Source organism: Colius striatus, chromosome 6, assembly GCF_028858725.1.
Source record: "Colius striatus isolate bColStr4 chromosome 6, bColStr4.1.hap1, whole genome shotgun sequence".
NCBI classification, from domain to species: domain Eukaryota; kingdom Metazoa; phylum Chordata; class Aves; order Coliiformes; family Coliidae; genus Colius; species Colius striatus.
In genome coordinates this window covers 799,280-817,099 of record NC_084764.1, presented here as the reverse complement: position 1 = coordinate 817,099, position 17,820 = coordinate 799,280, and positions in this window count along the sequence as shown.

Genomic DNA, 17,820 nt, shown 5'->3' with positions numbered 1-17,820 from the left:
TAAGTGGTGCATGTGAGCAGCAACACTTGGTAAAGCCTGAAAGCTGCCTTGTTTGTTGCTGTTTTTAGCAGTTTCCTTAGCCCAAAGCTCAAAGCAGGCTGCATTGGAGATCAGAGTCGGTTCCCCATCGCTGAGCTGCGGATCTTTAAAGGTGCGGGTGGGTTCAGCAGAGATGCGTGTGTAAGGGAGAGCTGCCCAGACGTGGGGCTGCCACAGGCAGTGGGCACTGGAGCAAGAGCGTGGCCCTGCCTGCCATCAGCTGGCATCCTGCTGAGGTGGATAAATTCCTTTCTTGCCTGGGCCCTGTTTCTAATGGAGTGTTGGCTGAGTCCTCTCAGTTCTGGCCTGCTGGAACTGGAGGAACTGCACTTGCTTCCGTAGCAACAAGGTACAGGGAGTAAGTGTGTGAAGGGAAAGCACCTGTAAAGGACAGCAGGCCACCTGTTTGTGCCTTGCAGTGCTGACAACAGAGAAAGAGGCTTCTTTTGACCCCAGCAGTTGTCCCAGGCTCTCAAGCCTAGCGCCGAGGAAGGGACGGATTGTTTCAAGGAAGAGCAGAGCTTTGCTTTCAATACGACCGGCAGTAGGAGGAAGATGCCCTGGTAAAACACGATGGAAGTCAGGGATGGCTTCAGAAGGGATGCTGGGAGGGGAGGGAATGGGAGGTGGAGCGAAGAACACAAGCTGAAACGTCTCCTTATGGCTGCCGTGTGCCATAGGCTGTTACCCTGCATGTGGTCAGCTCAGCGGTGCCCGGGGATGAGCGTACGATGTAGTGTTTGAGAGGTGTGGAAGGGAGAGGGGTGTTTCCAAACAGGAGCGAAAGTGGCAGTAAGAACAAGCTGCTGCATTGTTACCTCATGGAATAAATTGTTCTGTGCTGGTTATGTTTTAGATCTCTGCAATCAGGATCACTGTAGGAGTGTTCTCCTTGGTTATATAAACACCTCGTTGTGAACGCTGCGCTTCAGCCAAAATCTTGAGGCGGCTGAGTCAAATCCTCCTTATTGTTGTTGAACTTTTCTGTGAGTTCTTTGCACTGGGGAGTTTTCTCAGCTGTCACTCCTCCTGTCAGGCACTCTGAGGAGTCCTCTGCGCTCTGAGGGGTGCCCAGAGACGGCTGGTGAACGAGCATCTCTGCTCTCCGCTGACGTGGTCATCTTAGTGTCTTCTCACGTGCCTTGTGGTCCCACGTTCCGATTCTTCTGTTTGTTTTCAAAAGCAGAGTGAGAGCTGCGGTGTTAGGTGTGAGCAGTGCTCTGCAGGCTCTGGGCACAAGCTTTGCTGAGCTTTCCCCACAGCCAGCCTCCCGTGCCGTCTGCCTGCTCCGGATTTGTAGTTTCGGCCGGGCGGGAGGAGGACGTAGGCTGCAACCTCAACCTCTTGCTCTCAGGAGGTCCCAGTGCACACGAGAAGCATAGCTTCACATCAGTGTGCTCACCTTCTCACCTAAAGAGATGCTGTCAGCTCCAGGCAGCTGCAGCACGTGGGACAGACCAAAGCGAAGTCGCAGGTTGCGTTGCCTCGGCTCCTCCGGCTGCGCGGGGCTGCGGCCGTGCCACGAGATCCGAGGGGTGCTGTCTGCTTGGGGTTCTCACTCTTTGTTTTGGGGGGAAGAGTAGGCTGTTCAGTGGAACATCTTACTGATTTGTCTGAGGAGATTTCCCCCTTTCTGATCATCTGTGCCCCGTGCTCAGGAACAAAAAGGTTGCGTAAGTATTGAGCTACCGTCTTAGCCGCTGTTTGCTTGCCGTGCATCTTGCCACAGCAGGACATTTGCCAGGCCAGGTTGTGCAGTTCATCACCAGAAAACCTTACCAGTGGGAAACAAACACCCCCTTACATCTCTTCCTGGCACTTTGGAAGAGAAGGAATGATCTTTAAAGAACTCCTCTTTGTTATTCCTTCAAGCCCAGAAGCTGTGGATTTGCTTATTTCAGCCTTCTCTGTTCAAAGGATTCATTTCAAACCAAGCTGTCTGGGAGGGACTCAAAGCTGAGGCTCCCCCAGAAGCAGGCAAGCATGGGCTGGAGCATTAAACACTCTCACCGATGCAGGAGGACATGAGATCCGTCAACCAGGGTTCTCCTGGGGTTTTTCCAGCTCTAGAGTGATCCTCTTACCAAAGCTGGTGAACCTTCTCCAAGGCGAGCACCTGCAGAAAGACAGAGCTGCCTGAGAAGGGCAGAGCACAGGGGCTGGACCACGGGCACCCCACTTGGCTGCAGTGCATTCAGGAGTCCAGCCTGTCTGGCTGCAGTAATTGGGAAGGACAACTTATTCCAGAACCTTTTCTTCTCCAAAAATTGCTGTGGGGTTTTTTTTTCACCCTTAAATTTCATAATGGAACAAGTGATTGAAACCTGGCCTCGGGTTTTCAGCCGTGTCCCTTGGTAGCTGGCAAATTGCTCTCCCTCGAATGTTCACAGAGGATAAGTGCAGTGAGGTCCAGCTCTGAGGTCTGTACTTGCCTGCATTGCCACATCCTAGGGAACAGACAGAGGTCTCCTCCTCACTGTGGCCGTCAGAAGCTGATGGGGCTTGATGTGACTGAGGTCTTGGGATGCTTTTCTTTGCTGTTTGTGGACAAGAGAAGGCAGGGCTTTTGTTATTACTTCGTTGAGCTGAAAGGCCCCAAAGGCCCCACGTTGCTGAGTTTTCCTCTCTTTTCCAGGCAGTACAATTGAGAGGGCTGCCCTTTACACCTCGGGCTTTCCCTCACCTTCACCTGCTGGGATTCTCCCGCTGTCTGTGCCAGGCCTGGGAAGCTCAGTGCTCTGCCACAGGGCCTGCAGAGTACTGAAGAGTAATGCAAATAGCTGCAGCCTCTGAATTACTATGTGCATATGCACGCAGTTCCTCGGGAACTCTTTAATAAGCTAACTCTAGCACATGCATAATTGATACAAGACATCATCTCACCCCTGCAGCTGAGTCGGGTGCACTAATTAGCTCAGCTAATGCTGTGCCAGTGTGAACAGGAGCTCTGTTTCAAACACCCGCTGAGAAAATGGCAATTCTTCAGGAAGGGGGGCAAAACCCCAGCAGAAAAGCCCTCTGGTGATGGCAGGTTCTGGGTTTGCCAGAGATTTCTTCAGCAGGTCAAGCAGTGATACACCACAAGGGATACTGGTGTGCTGTGCTGTCCCAGGAGATAAGCAGCCTTGGCTTCCTGTTGCCTGGGACGTGCCAAAGAAAGATCCCTACAGGAGAGCACTTTGGCTTTGGTTCACGTTTGCCGTTGGAGCTTGGGGGCAAGTTCTGGGGCTACGTTTCAGGGTCATCTTTATGCAGCCTTTTAAAATGAGGAAAGAAAATGAAAGCATCCTTGCAGGAAGAAGTCCAAGGCAGGAGCCTCTTCTAACTCACTCTTGCCAAGGTTTCTACTTTTCCTCAAGAAGCTTTGTGCTTATTTGTTCTCTGTAGGATCTGGAGAGACTTGCAGCGTTGGGTGGCTAGAAAGCAAAACTGAAAGCGTGCCCAGCTCAGGGTGCTGCAGTGCTCTGTGCTTCAGTGGCATTCCCAGTGCGTCACAGCCAGATCTGGCGTCTCCTGGCTCGGATCTTGCCCTCAAGTACCATTTTCTCCAAAGCACGAGGAAAGTCTGCTGCCCACCTTTGGAGGGAGAGAAAGGAAAGGTGATGTGGGCTCGAACAGCTTTGGAATGAAGGGAAGTACGTGGCTCTGAGCTGTTCGTAAGCCCTCTGGGAACTCTGAGCAGTGCCAGGGTTTGCCCTTCAGCCTGGCCCCGCGGTGCAGAGGCTGCGTGGGGCCGGCAGCAGCAGCCCTCCTGCCTTGCCTTTCAGCCAGGGGGAGAGCTCAGAGGTGACTCTGTGGCATCCAGTGGGGCAGATCTCTAGTCTTTCCATAAAGAAGCTTTTTTTAGCTCGTGCATGTTTCTGGTGACGTGGCAGGCTTATTTTTAAGCTGGGAAAGTCTGTAGCAATGTTTTGAATTCCTGAAGGGCTGACTGACAAGGATAATCTGTCTGAGGAACAGGGGCAGCAATTTACAGCCTTAGATGGAGATTTCTATTTACTTGCACATACTTTTAACAGTCAGAACTTCTGCACTTTGCCACTCACCACAAGGGCTCTTCACCTTTCTTCCCACGTGTCTTGGTCCAGGAAGGACACGTTTCCTCATTCCCTCTGCTAATGGTGTAGATGCAAAAGACAGAGATCTTCTGTGGGCCAGCTTCCCAGCAGCTAATGACCGTGTTGGGACGGTAGTTCACCTTGCTAGAGACACCCAAATTGCAGCAGACAAGCAGGAGTGATGGCTCATTCATCACTTTGCTGTGCTCCTAAGCAAAAACGTGCACCAGCCCCCGAAGGTCTGAGCCCGAGCGACGCACCTCGAGGTCCTCTGCTGCCCGGCCTCTAAGACCTCTCATGTTTCTACAGTTTTGTGCTGCAGTTTCCAAAGTCAGAGTTTGTTTGTTTGTTTCCAGCCCAAGGGCAAGTCTGCTTTAGTCTCACTGTGCCAGATGAAAATTGATACAGAAATTAGAAGTCAGTGCATTGCTTAGCTGATTACCTCTGTCAAGTTTACATCAGATGAAATCCTCAGCTGGTCACACCGGTTGACGTTAGTGCTGCCCAGCAGGAAGGACCTCATCTGGGTAGAGCTGCAAAAGCCAAACATTTTAAGCCACAGACTTCTAAGAATGGTTTCCTGAGCAGCTGAGGTGTGCTGGCATGGCACTGCTGCAGAGGGAGAGCCTCCTCTCTGGGATGGGGGCAGTTCCGTGCTGCTGGGCTTCCTCGGGAACTGCTTCAGCTTCCAAAGCTGGAAGCAAGCTGACAGGTGTCTCCCAAGGAAAACCCCAGGGGGAGCAGGAGGCAGGCTGGAAGCAGAGTGCTCTGGCAGCAGTGGGGAGGCTGTTCCATGAGGGAGTGATGCCCTGGGCAGTGGGGAGTCACTGGCACTCGGTTTCCCCCCTCCCTGGTACGGCTTGGTATGGCAGCCTGGCTTTTGGGTTCAGGGGTGAAAAGCCCGTATCCTGCAGCTGCCAGGGTGGCTGTGGCTTCATTCCCTCCAGCCCTCACTTCAAGTGGTTGCAGGACGTTTTCCTAGAAAGTCCAAAAGCCACCCCAGGAGAGCTGGGTGTTGGTGGTTTGCAAGTGTTCAGGGTCACTGAATGCAGGGACAGACACGTTTGTAATCACAAAACAGCGCAAGGGGGACGTTCACTGCGTTGGAGGTGAACTGGAAACGAGGGATGTGGGAAGTGATGGGGGGAGCAAAGGTCCTAAGGGAAAAAGAAAGGTGGAATAAAGGGTGAGGAGGAGTGTGCAGTTAAACCCAGGTAAGGAGGAAGCTGTTGGTTGCCCAGGATTAGGGGAAGGTGCGGTTTGCCTGCAGTGAGGGGCTGTGCAGGGTCTTGCTGGGGGGCTTGAAGCCACCAGGAGCAGGTAATTTGCACTTGGGAGTTCCCAGCTAACGACAGGGAGCTGAACTGCTAATAGAGTAGGGGGCTTATTAGTTAGCCTGAAACTCTGGGGGACTGGGAAGCAGCTGTGGAAACGGGGTGACCTAATTCCAGTTCTGTTGTCTAGCTTTCAGCACCCGTAGAACAACGGAGGCTGGGTGATAGGAGCTACAAAAGAAGCGAGAAACCATCATCATGGCTGATTCATAGTGCAAGCTGATAGGGAACGGCACAGAAAGTGGGCTCTGATGAGCTGAGCCTGCTTCATGGGATTTCCAGTTGGGGTGATACGTGCAGAAGTTGCAGTAACACTTGGGGGCTTGGAGAGGGGGGTTTGGTGTGGAAAGGTCCAGGTGTCGTCTGTTAAACCAGAGCAGTGTGTGTTCAGCATTAACAGGCTTTAACCCCAAGCAGGGAGTGGTTAGGGACGGACAGCAGAGCCTGGTGGGTACTGACCTGCCTGTTGATATCTTGATTCATAGCTGGGCAACACACACAGGAGTGTAGCTACGTCCTTTGCAGCCTGGATGACAAGCAGGTAAGGCTCTGCAGCCTGTCCTGCTGAGCAGCCCACCCTGCATCAGGCTCTGATCTACCATGCTGCCTCCAAGGAGCACCACACTGAGACCATTGCCATTCCTCGTTACTCCAGTCTCTAACCGGCGTCTCCAGCTCAGTCAGCTCTCAGGAGAATAACCCACGGGGTGTCTGGTTCTACGTGGCAGCAGGCTGAGGAGGGCTCTACAGGTACAGGACTGCAGGATCTGCTCTGTTACACGTACACAGCAGCATTCAAACGCTGGGAAACAGGAGAGTAACTCCCCAGCAGTCCCAGTGATCCTCCCTGAGCCTGTCACACGCTTTGGCATCGGCTCATCTCTGGAAAACAGCAGCTTGGGGGGTTTTCTCCAAAAACTTGCACTTTGTTTAAGGTGGTACTTGGCTACCTTCAGCAACCTGAACTGGTTTGAGTCCTCTTCTCACAAACAGTATGACAGGGGAGCTGATTTAATCAGTCAGAGGATCCATCGCTGCATAAACAGAGGAAGAGGTTGAATTAGCATTAGTGAGAGATGTATGAATGTTCCTGGAGAAATGTTATTACTTTCACTCAAAGAGCTGACTCTGGGGCTTGGCTTTTTCTCCTTTGTTCTGTAATGTTTCCCAGTACAGTGCTCTGTGATGATGAATGTCTCAGTTGCTCTTATTTTCTTACATAAACCTAATTATTTGTTTTTCCATGCAGGAAATGGAATCAAATTATAGGTATCACTCATCCATCCCTTTGTAACTCATCCAGTATTAACGAGACAGTGTCCTGCTGGTGAAGAAGGCAGTGTGCTTGGCCCTGGGCAGTCAGAGGAAGATGGAAGCACCTGATAAAATTACTCAGCTTCCCAAAGTAATCGTTTTTAGATGCTGATGATAGTCACCCTCTCCCTGCCTTACCCTGTCCAGGTTGTTCCTAGCCATGGAAAAACCCCAGTGGTGGAGGAGGGATGCTGGAGGGAGGGGAATGGCTGGTGCCAGGCCTGAGGTTGCTGTCTCAGCCTCTGCTGACAAATGTGAGAAGCATCTTGCCTTCAGTGCAAAGGGAAAGAATGGAAAGTCTGGCACTAGTAACCTTGATAAGAAGGTTGAGCACAAGCTTCAGTGTTTGAGAGTCAGGAAACCTCACAAAAGGCTGAGACTGACTTAAGGTACGTGACAGGCTCACATCTGCCTGACCACAGGGTTCTGCACCTCCCTCTGATCCCACCTCTGCCTCAGGGCTGCTGAGGTCTAGACCTCAGGCTTCAATCAGTGTGGCAATTCCCTTGTCCCTTCTGCTACTTGTCTCCCACAACCCTCCTACCTCCCTGGCTGTCAGCCTTATCAAAGAGGGGAGGGTGGATGGGCCACAGGGGCTGAGCACCCGTTCCCCGGCGCTGGTCCTCGCTGGGCTGGTCTGACCGAGGCCTGAGCTTGGGCTGTTTCCTGGCTGAAGGGAATGTGCCTTTGTCCACAGCCAGCTCTGACATTGCTTGTCCCAGCACTTCCAGGTTCCCCAGATAACACCAGCCCCTGCCCGCGCTGCAGCCGTGTTTCACACGGTGGGGCACAGGGCGTGCTGGGGGGATGGAGCTGCAGCTGCAGGGGGGCACAGGGCCCTTCCCTGCACTGCCCAGGCCCATGGTGAGCTGCCTGCCACCTCCTCAGCCTCCTCCATGGCAAGGCAGAAACCGGGGAGACCACAGAGGCTTCCTGTGACCTGCCCCTGGAAGCTTTTCACCTATCTGACGTTGCCTCCTAATAGGATTTGGCTGGTTGATACCGGCATGAGGTGAAAGCACTTTTAAATGGGTGTTGAAAACTCTTTTGTGGAGAGTTTCCAGCCTGCTTATTGCTCCAGGTGGGAGAAGCCTGGCAGAAAGCCACATGCATGCAGCAGTCTAGACATGTTGTTTGATTTCTTTTTGGAATTAAAGAACAGAAGTCCCATAACGCCCTTCTGCTTTTTCCCGTTCAGCATTTCGCACAAGTAGCCAATATAAACAATTCTCTCACTGCCCTGAAATTCGGAGTTGCTCACAGGATGAAGCAGTGACCTACTGAACCTCTGGGAAGAGTAATGTTAGCCTGTGTCTGGTCTGCTGCCTCTTGGCTCGTGTCCGGCGGCCGCAGCCCGGCCGCCCCCAGGGCCGCTGCGGTGAGGCGAGTCCCCGGCGCGCTCCGGGGCTGCTGCTCCCCTGAATGGACAGGACAGGCACAGTGGCGTGGCTGAAGCCCGCGACCAGCCCCTCCTGCTGCGCTTAGGCCCCTACCAAACCGGCTGCTGCATTCAGGCACCCGGCAAAGCGTCAGCCTCTGAGCCCCGGCGGGTTCCCCAGCCGCGCTCCCCTCCCCGCCCGGAGCACGGAGCTGCCGGGGCTGGGCTGGTGCCGTGAGAGCGCTGACCACGGGAGCCTTCTGCGTCACGGCCGGGAGCCGCTGCTCAAGGTGGGCTTCCGAGTGCCTACAGACACGAGCAGGCTCCAGGCCGACCCACAGGCAGGCGGCTGCTGCTTTCGCCAAGGTCGCCGCCGCGGTGACCTGCGCCCTCGCTGCAGGGCTGGGTCTCACGCACAGCTGCTGGGGCTTCTTGTCACAAAATGGAACGTTGGGACAAGCAGCAAGGAGGCCAGATAAGCAAATGCACTTGCTCTCCAGTGAGGACAGGGGCTGCTGGTTCCTCTGACGCTGCTGGTGCTGCTCCTTCAGGCTTCCCTGCGCCTCCTTGCTGCCATCCTGTTGCCTGGGGCACTGCTGCTGTCACTTCTGCAGCTCGTTTTGCTCAACTGGACTGTTTCTCTCCTAGGTTTTCTATGCCTTCAGACATGGTTCTGCCTGCACACTCAGCCATGGTTGGAGTTGCACTGAGGAGGCACCCGACGAAGAACAACACAGAGCAGCTGCCCCTGCGTCCTGCTTGGAGTCAAACGCAGTGGAGCAGATGGCAGCTGCCCAGGATGGACTCCTGAGCATGCAAATGGCTCAAAAACGGCCAAAACCATAATGCCTGAGGAGGCAGCCTCCCTGACAACACAGGGAGGAAGGCCAGCTGCCGTTGGCTTCGTGTAAGCTGCATAAGCCAGCCTATGCAAGCAGATTTATTTGTGATGAGCAATTGCAACAGCCAAGAATGGAGTGTCCTTGTCTTCCCTGTGGTGGTGGGATGAGTGTGAGACCTAAGAGAGTGAGACACACCCCTAAACGGGGTGGAGAGGTTGTTGCCTTTCAGCTAAGCTCTTGCCCTTGCCTCCAAGGGCTTCAAGATAAAAAACAGGCATTTGCATCTACTCAGGAAGCAGCCAGGCTGATAACATGTTTCAAGGCTTTGGAACCATTTTGGTCGAATCCCTGTGTGGTTAATTTTACCTCCCAAAGGCCTTTTGCAGGCTCTGTTCCTCCCGGTGTCCCACCTCAGGCGGTGGTGGTGCTGGTGGGTAGCTGCAGAGCTGCTGCACAGCGCCACAGGCCCCTGGGCTGATGGACCCTCCTGTTCCCCGTGGGCCCAGGAAGGCAGCTGAGGGGCTCCTGGCCTGAAGGTACAACCCCAAAATGAGTGGTTACCACTGTTATCAAGGCTGAAAATCCCTGGGGTGTCTCTCACTGAACTTAATTTCCTGCCTTGCTCTGGCAAAGCTCCCGTTTCCATGGCGATGGTTTATTCCTTTAAATAGTTCCCATTCAAGAACAATGTCTCGGGTCCTTCTCTGTTGTTGATCTCATTAGGAGTAACCTCCTCTTCTCCTGGCGTCCTCTCGGCTGCAGCAGTTGAGTTGGACACCAGCCTCCAACCTTTCCCCTCCACCCTGGCTCCCACCCAGGGGTGACCCTCCAGCCTTGGCCCTTCCTGACCTGCCCTCCTGAGGCACCTCACACAGGCACATCTGGGGGGAAGAGGAGGAGAGGGAGAGGAGAGGAGAGGAGAGGAGAGGAGAGGAGAGGAGAGGAGAGGAGAGGAGAGGAGAGGAGAGGAGAGGAGAGGAGAGGAGAGGAGAGGAAGAGGGAGAGGGAGAGGAGAGGAGAGGAGAGGAAGAGGGAGAGGAGAGGAGAGAGAGAGGGAGAGGAGAGGGAGAGGAGAGGAGGGTTTGTTGGTTCCCCGTCCCGCAGCGCGGGAGGATCCTGACGCCCTCCAGGGCTCTGCCCTTGAGCTTCCCTGGCCCTGAGCAGGGCCTCTGAGCAACAGGAAGCCTGGTGAGAACAGCCTAGAGAGCATCGCTCATCGCTGCAGCCCAGACGCTCCAAGCTGCTGAAGAGGGAGCCTTCCCTCTCCTCCCTGGCCCTGCCGTTGCGGAGCACGGGGTTTGTTCTATGAGTGCAGCAAGGATTCCTAACCTGAGGACTGGGAACAAAACCAAAAGAAGGAAGTTTTGGGGTTTCTTGAATGTATTTTCAGTTGCCCATTTTATTGCATGAAGGCTGAGCAGGCAGCCTGGGCTCGCAGCAGGGACCCTTCCGTGCCTCGAGGGACACGACACTTCTTGCTTGGCATAAAAAGAGAGACACAGTCTGGTTTCTCTGCTTCATTTTAAATGCCAATGCTTGTTTTGCCAATACATTCACATTCCAGCTCTCTTCACATGCAGTGAGAAAGGAAGGCTTTGGCTCCCTGTAGACAGAAGCATGTTGTTGAAGTGCTGCTTCAACCAGCAGCAGCAGGTGTGTGCCCAGAGCCTGGAGCTCCACCATCACTGCAGAAATGGTCTGACCTGCTGCATTAACTGCTCCCAGCACTGGCTTAGGCTGAGAGGGACAGAAGCCTCCCTACACAGGACGTGTGAGATGAGCCTGCCCCGGCGCTGAGCGCAGGCGCGCGAGGCAGCGTCCCGGCAGCCGCAGGTTGTGCGTGACCGCAGGGGCAGGGGCCAGGACGGCTCCTCCTGCACCGCCCAGGCTGTGCCAGCTGCTGCAGCCCCTGCAGCACCTTCGGAGTGAGCAGCGAAACTCGTCCTTATAAGGTGGGAAAGCTGCCTGTCGTGCTGTTAGGAGGCTGGAATGTGCGTGGTGAGGGTTGCTTCTCGTGAGCCCCTTATCTGAGAGGTTGGTGATAAGGCTGGAGGGTTGCCCCGGCTCTGATGTGCGAGTCAGATGAGTTATGGGGGAGAAATGGCATGAAGGGGCCAGGCAGCCTGCAGAGCTGCCTGCTTGCCTGAGGGTGTCCTGGGCTGTGCTTCAGAGGCCTGTGGTGACAGCGGTTGCCTGACTGGAGGCTTGATTCTGCCGACTGTAGGGCAAAGCAACACCGTGCAGAGGCCCTGTGCCCCTCTGTGCCAGCCCTGTTGCTGACCTCCCTGGCACGGAGCTGGGAGAAGGTGAGGGAGGACCTTTCAATCTGCCAGTGATTTGTCACTTCCCTGAGGCAATTTGAAAGCAGCAGCCTCTGTGTCTCTTGAAGTGCAGTTGGGGAAGAGGCTGTGCTATAAAATGCTTCCTTTGCCTCGCACAGACTCCCACAGCGTCTGCCCAGAAGAGGCTTTGCACTCATTTAAACCTTTGTTTTAAGATGGCTCATTTTCTTTACAGCAAAGGGGAAAATGCTGCTCCTTGGTATGGGATAGTGGCTGGCCCAGTGTTAAACTCCAGCTCTTTCCTCCCTGCCCTTCTCAAAGCCCTGCTAGGAAAGTCTGGCACAGCTGCAAGAAGACTGTGTGGTCCTCAGCTTCCCTCGACACCTCACTTCAGACAGTGCCTCTCTGCCTGCTCCCTGCTTAATCTTCCCATCACAGCCCTTCTGCTTCCATCCCTCGTGCCACTGCTTGCTCTTTGCCATTTTGCCTCTTCTCCACTGTGCAGGGCAGTGGGAAGCCCCCTCCTGCCACCAGCCCCTTCCCCTGCCCAGTCCACCAGCAGCACACACAGCCACCAGTCTTGTGCCAGTGGGAGATGCTGCCCACCCTTTGGGCATTAGGGAGAGAGTCCCAGGTCTTTCTGATGGCATTGAGGGGGAGAAACTCCCTTTTGAAGGGAGCAGATGTTTTCCACAGAGTCAAAAGTTTCCATGGAGGAGGCAGGACTTGATTCCTAACACCAGACAGGCTAAACCACCACCAAGTTTCCCACTGAGAGCACATGACCTGGTGGCCCCAAGGCTTTCCTCCTTCCTTCTCTCTGCTTCTTTACAGCCACTCCTCCTCCACATTGTTTCCTTTTGCCTGGTCCCAGTACTTGCCCAAAACGCTGCTTACCCCACCCAGCACTGCCTGATGGAGAGACAGACGTGGCATCTTCCCTTGCCTGGTCCCTGGGCTCCAGCAGCAGCAGCTGCAAGGCACAGGACTCCTGGCAAAGGCAGAGGTTTGTGAGGGAAGGAGCAGATAGCACAGACACAGCACACTCTCTGTTTGGCCAGAGATGTCCAAGGCCAAAGCTGGGTACCACAAGAAGAGGTCACCAGCGGTATTCCAGCTGTGGTGCTGTAAGGCTGTGCTGCTGTGCTGTGGCAGATACTGACTTGGAGATGTGGTTTTTATCCTTCAGAGGAGCTCAGAGCATGCTGGCTACAGAACAGCCCTGGGTTGTTTTTATCAAAGGCAATGTGGCCACTAGAAGTAGCTTAATGAGGCTCAGTGACTTGCTGCTTTCCAGAGCAATGGCCATTGTTCTGGGGGAGCTGGGGACAGTTTGGGCTCCTACCAGTTGCCATTTTTATATAAAACAGGGGAAAAACTGAAGTGGAACCTGACTCCTCAGCTGGGCAGAGCTGCCGTGGGCTCTGCTTTGCCAGTGAGGTGACTCTGGGGCTGGGGAGCCCATAAGAGAGACCTATGCTGGGTGCAGGCCGGTCTGAGTGTCATCTGTGCCTGATAGAGTGGTGCAAATCTGAGAGGCTGAGAGCACAGGCAGCTCAGGGCTGTGTTCAGGGGACACCACAGTCCTTGCTTTGAGGCATCCCCGTCAGCAGTGGCTGTGGAGGGCTGGGCGTCTCTGGGCTGCTTGTGCGGGCTGAGGCCAGAGGGAAACAGACCCACTGTTGGGAGGGATGAGGTGGCTGCAGGGAAGTTGGTACTTTGCTGAACCAGACTGGAGAGCAGTGGCAGGAGTTTCTCAGCCGTTTGCACCCATCTCGTTCCTCCCACCAGCCCTGTGGCAGAGCTGCAGCCCAGTGGATGCTCTCGGAGCCAGTTTCTTCTCTCGGGGTGTTCTGGTTGTGTGCAGCACGCTGGGACTGTGCTCCCAGAAACCTGTTGGATGGGCTGAGTTTTGTGAATACAAATGCTAAGTCACAGATAAATGAGCCAAGCAGATGAGCAAGGAGCAGAGGCAGCTGTGAACCCCAGGGGTGCCTGTCCCGTCGCTTTGTTGCCAGCGCTGCTCCCGTTCAAGGTAACGCTGGTTTTGCTGCTGAGTGCACACCGCTTGGACAGGGCCCAGACCTTCTCTCTCTAATTGCTCTTTCCATAATTACCACCATTGTTGTGTGTAGGGTTTTTTTCCCTTGTGAAAGTTCCCAGTACTGGAGTGCAAAAGCTGTGATGCAAATGGGAGTCTCTCCCAGAGAGCGCCCAAGGGCTGGGGTGCAGCTGCCCTCACATGGGCCCTCCTGCCAAATAAGGAGGGACAGGGGCCTCCCTCTAGACCAGCTGGCATCCTCAGAGAGGTGGTGGCATCAGCCGTGGCCGTGCCCCAGCAGGACCTGCATGGTTGGGCTGGGACTCGCTCCTGACAGGGGCCGCACAGGAGGAGTTGGGCTTTCTCTCCCCAGAGCTGTTTGCAAGGTCTGGGCAAAGAAGGAAACTGTTTCAGGAGAGGAAATCTCAGCAATTGCACAGTGCTGACAAATGTCCAGAGACAACAGACCACAAAGGATGGAGGGAATGGGGAGCCTTGTGCTTTGCATTTCACCTGTCGGGATCTGAGGGGCTGGGCACACAGGGACCAGACACCCCCTGATATCCGTGTCTTGTTTTTAGCTAAAGCAACGGAACATGTGGCTCATTTGCTGGTTCATGACAACAGGATCAGAGAGGAATGAGGTTCTCTGTATGATTCAGCAAGACCCCCCCAGCGTGTTCCAGCAGCCCTGCAGCCTGAGCCCCAGGCACGGCGATGCCACGGCGCTGGGAGCTGCGCTCACCTCCAGCGTGAGCAGGCACCGCTCCAGCGTGCCATGAGGTACGATGCCAGTAACATTCAGCTCTTACCTTCTCCACTTTCACTCAAGCCAAGCAAGGGTGCTAAACCGAATTCAACACAGGGGAGAGCTGGATACGCTTTGAAGTCCACAATGGAGCCTTGCTGGAGTGGCACAGAAGTGTTTGTGTCTGTTCTCTGCCACGTCAGCTGTGCACTTTTTGTGTCGTGTGCCATTCAAAGAATGGAGACTGAGGAATACAGGGGCATGGAGGGAGACATTTGGTTAACGTTTTGTCTCAGCAGAAAACCATCTTTGAGTAAAGAGCCTGGAAACATGGTTAATCCCAAAGCTGCAGGATGCTTTGGAAACGGTGAGGCTGCGGAACAGATCCCGTGCACAGACCCACGAGGGAAATGATTCCCCAGATTTGCCTGCTAAGAATCACAGGGCATGCCAACCGGTTGCTGTCTGGACAGAACTTAACCAGAACTTCCCAGCAAGAGTCCTCCATCAGCCAGGTTGGTGTTTGCTAGTGCTTGGGCTGAATTTGGCAGCGGTTTGCTGAGTGGGCGATGTGCGTGTCAGTTCCCGTAGGCTCTCAGGCAAATAGTCACACCTTTTTGGTTTGGATTTCCATTATTCTTCAGAGCACCAGGTGCTGGAGGTATTTGAGGTACACGTAGTGAGACTGGGATCTGAAGGAAACCGAGAGAGGGGTTAAATGGTAGTTCATGGTGGGGTAGGAGTTCATGGCAGAGGTCTCTCAGCAGAGCATTGTCTCTCTGAGAGCGTATTTCCAGCCCTGCCCCTGAGGTGGCCACAAGCATGAGGACAGACAGAGCTGTGCATGTCAGTAGTTGGAATGATTTGCAGTAGAGAAGAATGTATCTCACAAACAAAGATTGTCAATTCATTTTTACACACTTGGCAGCTCTCTTAATTTTTCTTCTCGTTTTCCCCTTCAGAGGCTGCTTCCCATTCAAAGAGCACTGAGCTGCCTCTGCAGACAGGCAGGCAGACTGTGCCTCAGGGGGGTTTCTTTCATGTGGCTATTGCTACAGGGAAAGACAGATTATCATCTAGGGCTGTTGCCCAGGGGGTATCTTGAGTGCCATTGAAGTTTGCCTGTGACAGCAGAGGGCCTGGAACAGGACCTCCTAACAGATACTCAGGGTATTGCAGCATCTTGGCATTTCCATCTCCTCTGTGCCCGGCTGTGGTGCTGTGCACAGGGTGTCCCCATAGGCTGTGGTGCTGTGCACAGGGTGTCCCCACACAGGTCCCCACTGACCTTCACTGAGTGGAAAAATGCTGTGGCCAGGCATCAGGATGTGCAACAGCCACAGGGTCACCTCTGCCAGGGGAGGCTGGCTCTCTTCTCCCAAACAACAGGCAGCTGCCACCTCTCTGTCTTTGTAAGGTTCATTCACCTGGAAGATGTGAGTCCCATGAGGCAGCACATCGCTGCTTGGGGATGGGGAGACAACATTTCAGCCTTTACTTTTAGCTTCTCTGCATGGAAATGGATTCCAGCTCTTCTCTGCAGACTGAGGAAGAGCAGGTGTTTTTCCCTCAGTCTGTATTGAGACAGGGCTTGTGTAGAACAAATGAGGTGGGGCCAGTGATTCAGTGGCAGAGGAGGTGTGCTGGGCAAGTGCCAAAGGCTGCAACAACCTCTTCCCAAGGCCCTCCCTTGCCTGGGCTGAGGGATGAGTGGGTCCCACTGTGTCAGAATCTTTCTGCTCGTGAAGGGGCTCCCATTGCACTCCCCAACTTGCCAAGCCCTCCTACAGCACTGCTCCCACTAAATATATAGGCTCAGAGACCAGCTGCATAGCAGTAGAAACCCAAGGTGCAGCAGTTTTTGTGCCTAAAAGACTCCATTTCAAAGCTACAGCAGGATGAATGACTATGGGTCATCCCGCTGGAGTGCCTGCGTGCTCCCAGGTGGAAGCCCGAGCGCTGAAAGCCTGTCCCCTCTGTCCCCTTCTGCCCTGTGACACAGTCAGGGTAGAGATGGGCCAGGTATTTTTGGCCAGGAACAGTGACAGCGAGTTTGCTGTTGGTCATAACACAAGAGAAAGCCACGTCTGCCTTGACATGAGCAAGTGGCTGTGCGTTTGCAGCAGGGACAGGCTCCGGGGAGCTGGAAGGGCACAAAGCAGCACGCCTTTACCTGCAATCCCTCAACAGCACAGGTGTCTGGAGCGCTCAGCCCACCCCCAAACTCCCACTCAGTGTTTCTTCCTCTTGCCCCCGGTGTGGGTTGGGCAGGAGGAGGGCGAGGGGAGCTGCCCCGGGAGGTGCAGGCCTGGCCCCGCCGGCCAGCGGCACGGCGATGCTCCAGCTGCCACGCGCCTTACAGGCTGGAAGGTTTCCACCTCTCCCTCTGCAGGGTGTGAGCTGGCCTGTGGCAGCCAGCCCTACCGTAGATGGCTGGGAAAGCCTTCAGGCTCCTGGCCAGCTGCCCTGAGGCCAGGCACAGCCCAGCGTGGGGGAAAGCTGGGCTAGGGGGGTGGCGTGGACCCCAGGATGACAAGGGGCACTCCACTCTTGTCCCCATACCAAATGCTGGCCACCTCTGGAGGCAGGGAGAGACAGAGTGGGGAAAGAGTCCAGGCCACAAGTGCTGCAGGGTTAGGGTTAGGGGCTGGAGAGGCCATGAGAAGTGCTTTTGAAAGGCAGAGCCAGGAGGGAAGCATCTCCTCTCAGCATTTGGAGTACTGATGGTGAATTTTGCTGGTAGCTGTGAGACAAAGGAGAACTGCCTCTCCCTTTATGGGACAGCTGCAAGTGAATTTAAGGCAGGTTTTGTCCTGGTAAGTGCACATAAATGTGGCTTTATTTGTCCCCCACAGCCCCTTTCACCTCGGTCACCTCTCTCAGCTGAGTCAAGTTCCTGCTGTGGTCATGCTGCGATGTGCTGTACACATGGGCACCTGCTGGGACTGTCTGGGTCAGGTTCCATATGTCTGGTTTGACATTTTTACATCCCTGCAGCTGTGAATGCTTTTCTGCCATCTCTTTGCAACGTGTTACGTTGCCTCGTGGTACTGTCTTACCCTTAGAGAGATGACACAGGATTCATCCTCCGTGCTCGTGGCAGGATCAGTCATCCTTGAAGCCCAACCTTCCTTATAGCTGTCCTACTTGCTCTTTAAGGTCCCCAGCAGTGGAGATTGATTGGCTTCCTTTGGTGGTCTACTCCAGTGCTTTGCTGTCATGACCATTCCCGGATTCTGCTTTGCAGTAAACTTGTACATACTTGAGGTCTGCTACTGTGTCTCATTTCAGTTCTTTCTCCCCTAGACTAAACAAGCCTGCTGCTTCCAGTCTCCCCTCAAAGGTCAGGTTTTGTAGCCCTCTGAGCTTTCTTGTTACTTCTCCTTTGGACTCTCTCCAGCTGATGTATATCTTTCTTACCAACTGACACCCAGAGCCAGGCACAGTGTTCCATCCACGGCCTCGCGGATGCTGAGGGGAACAGAAGGTTGTGTTCTCGTGTCTTACCAACGACACTGCTGCCTTGTGTGCGCTTCTGGGCATGGATTTCCTGAGAGACACAGGCAGCACAAACTCTGAGCAAGTGAACTTGCTGAGGCAGCGGCTTGCAGGTTAGTGGCAGAGCCATGTGGGAAGGAAGCTGGTGCTGCTGGAGTTCGACGAGGAAGCTGCCTCAGGTGAAAGAAAGGTTTGCTGGCTCTTCCTCTGCAAAGTTATTCCAAGCCATGGCCAGAAAGGGGTTCTGCTTGAAAGCAGCCCGAGGACACTGTACAGGGGATGTACT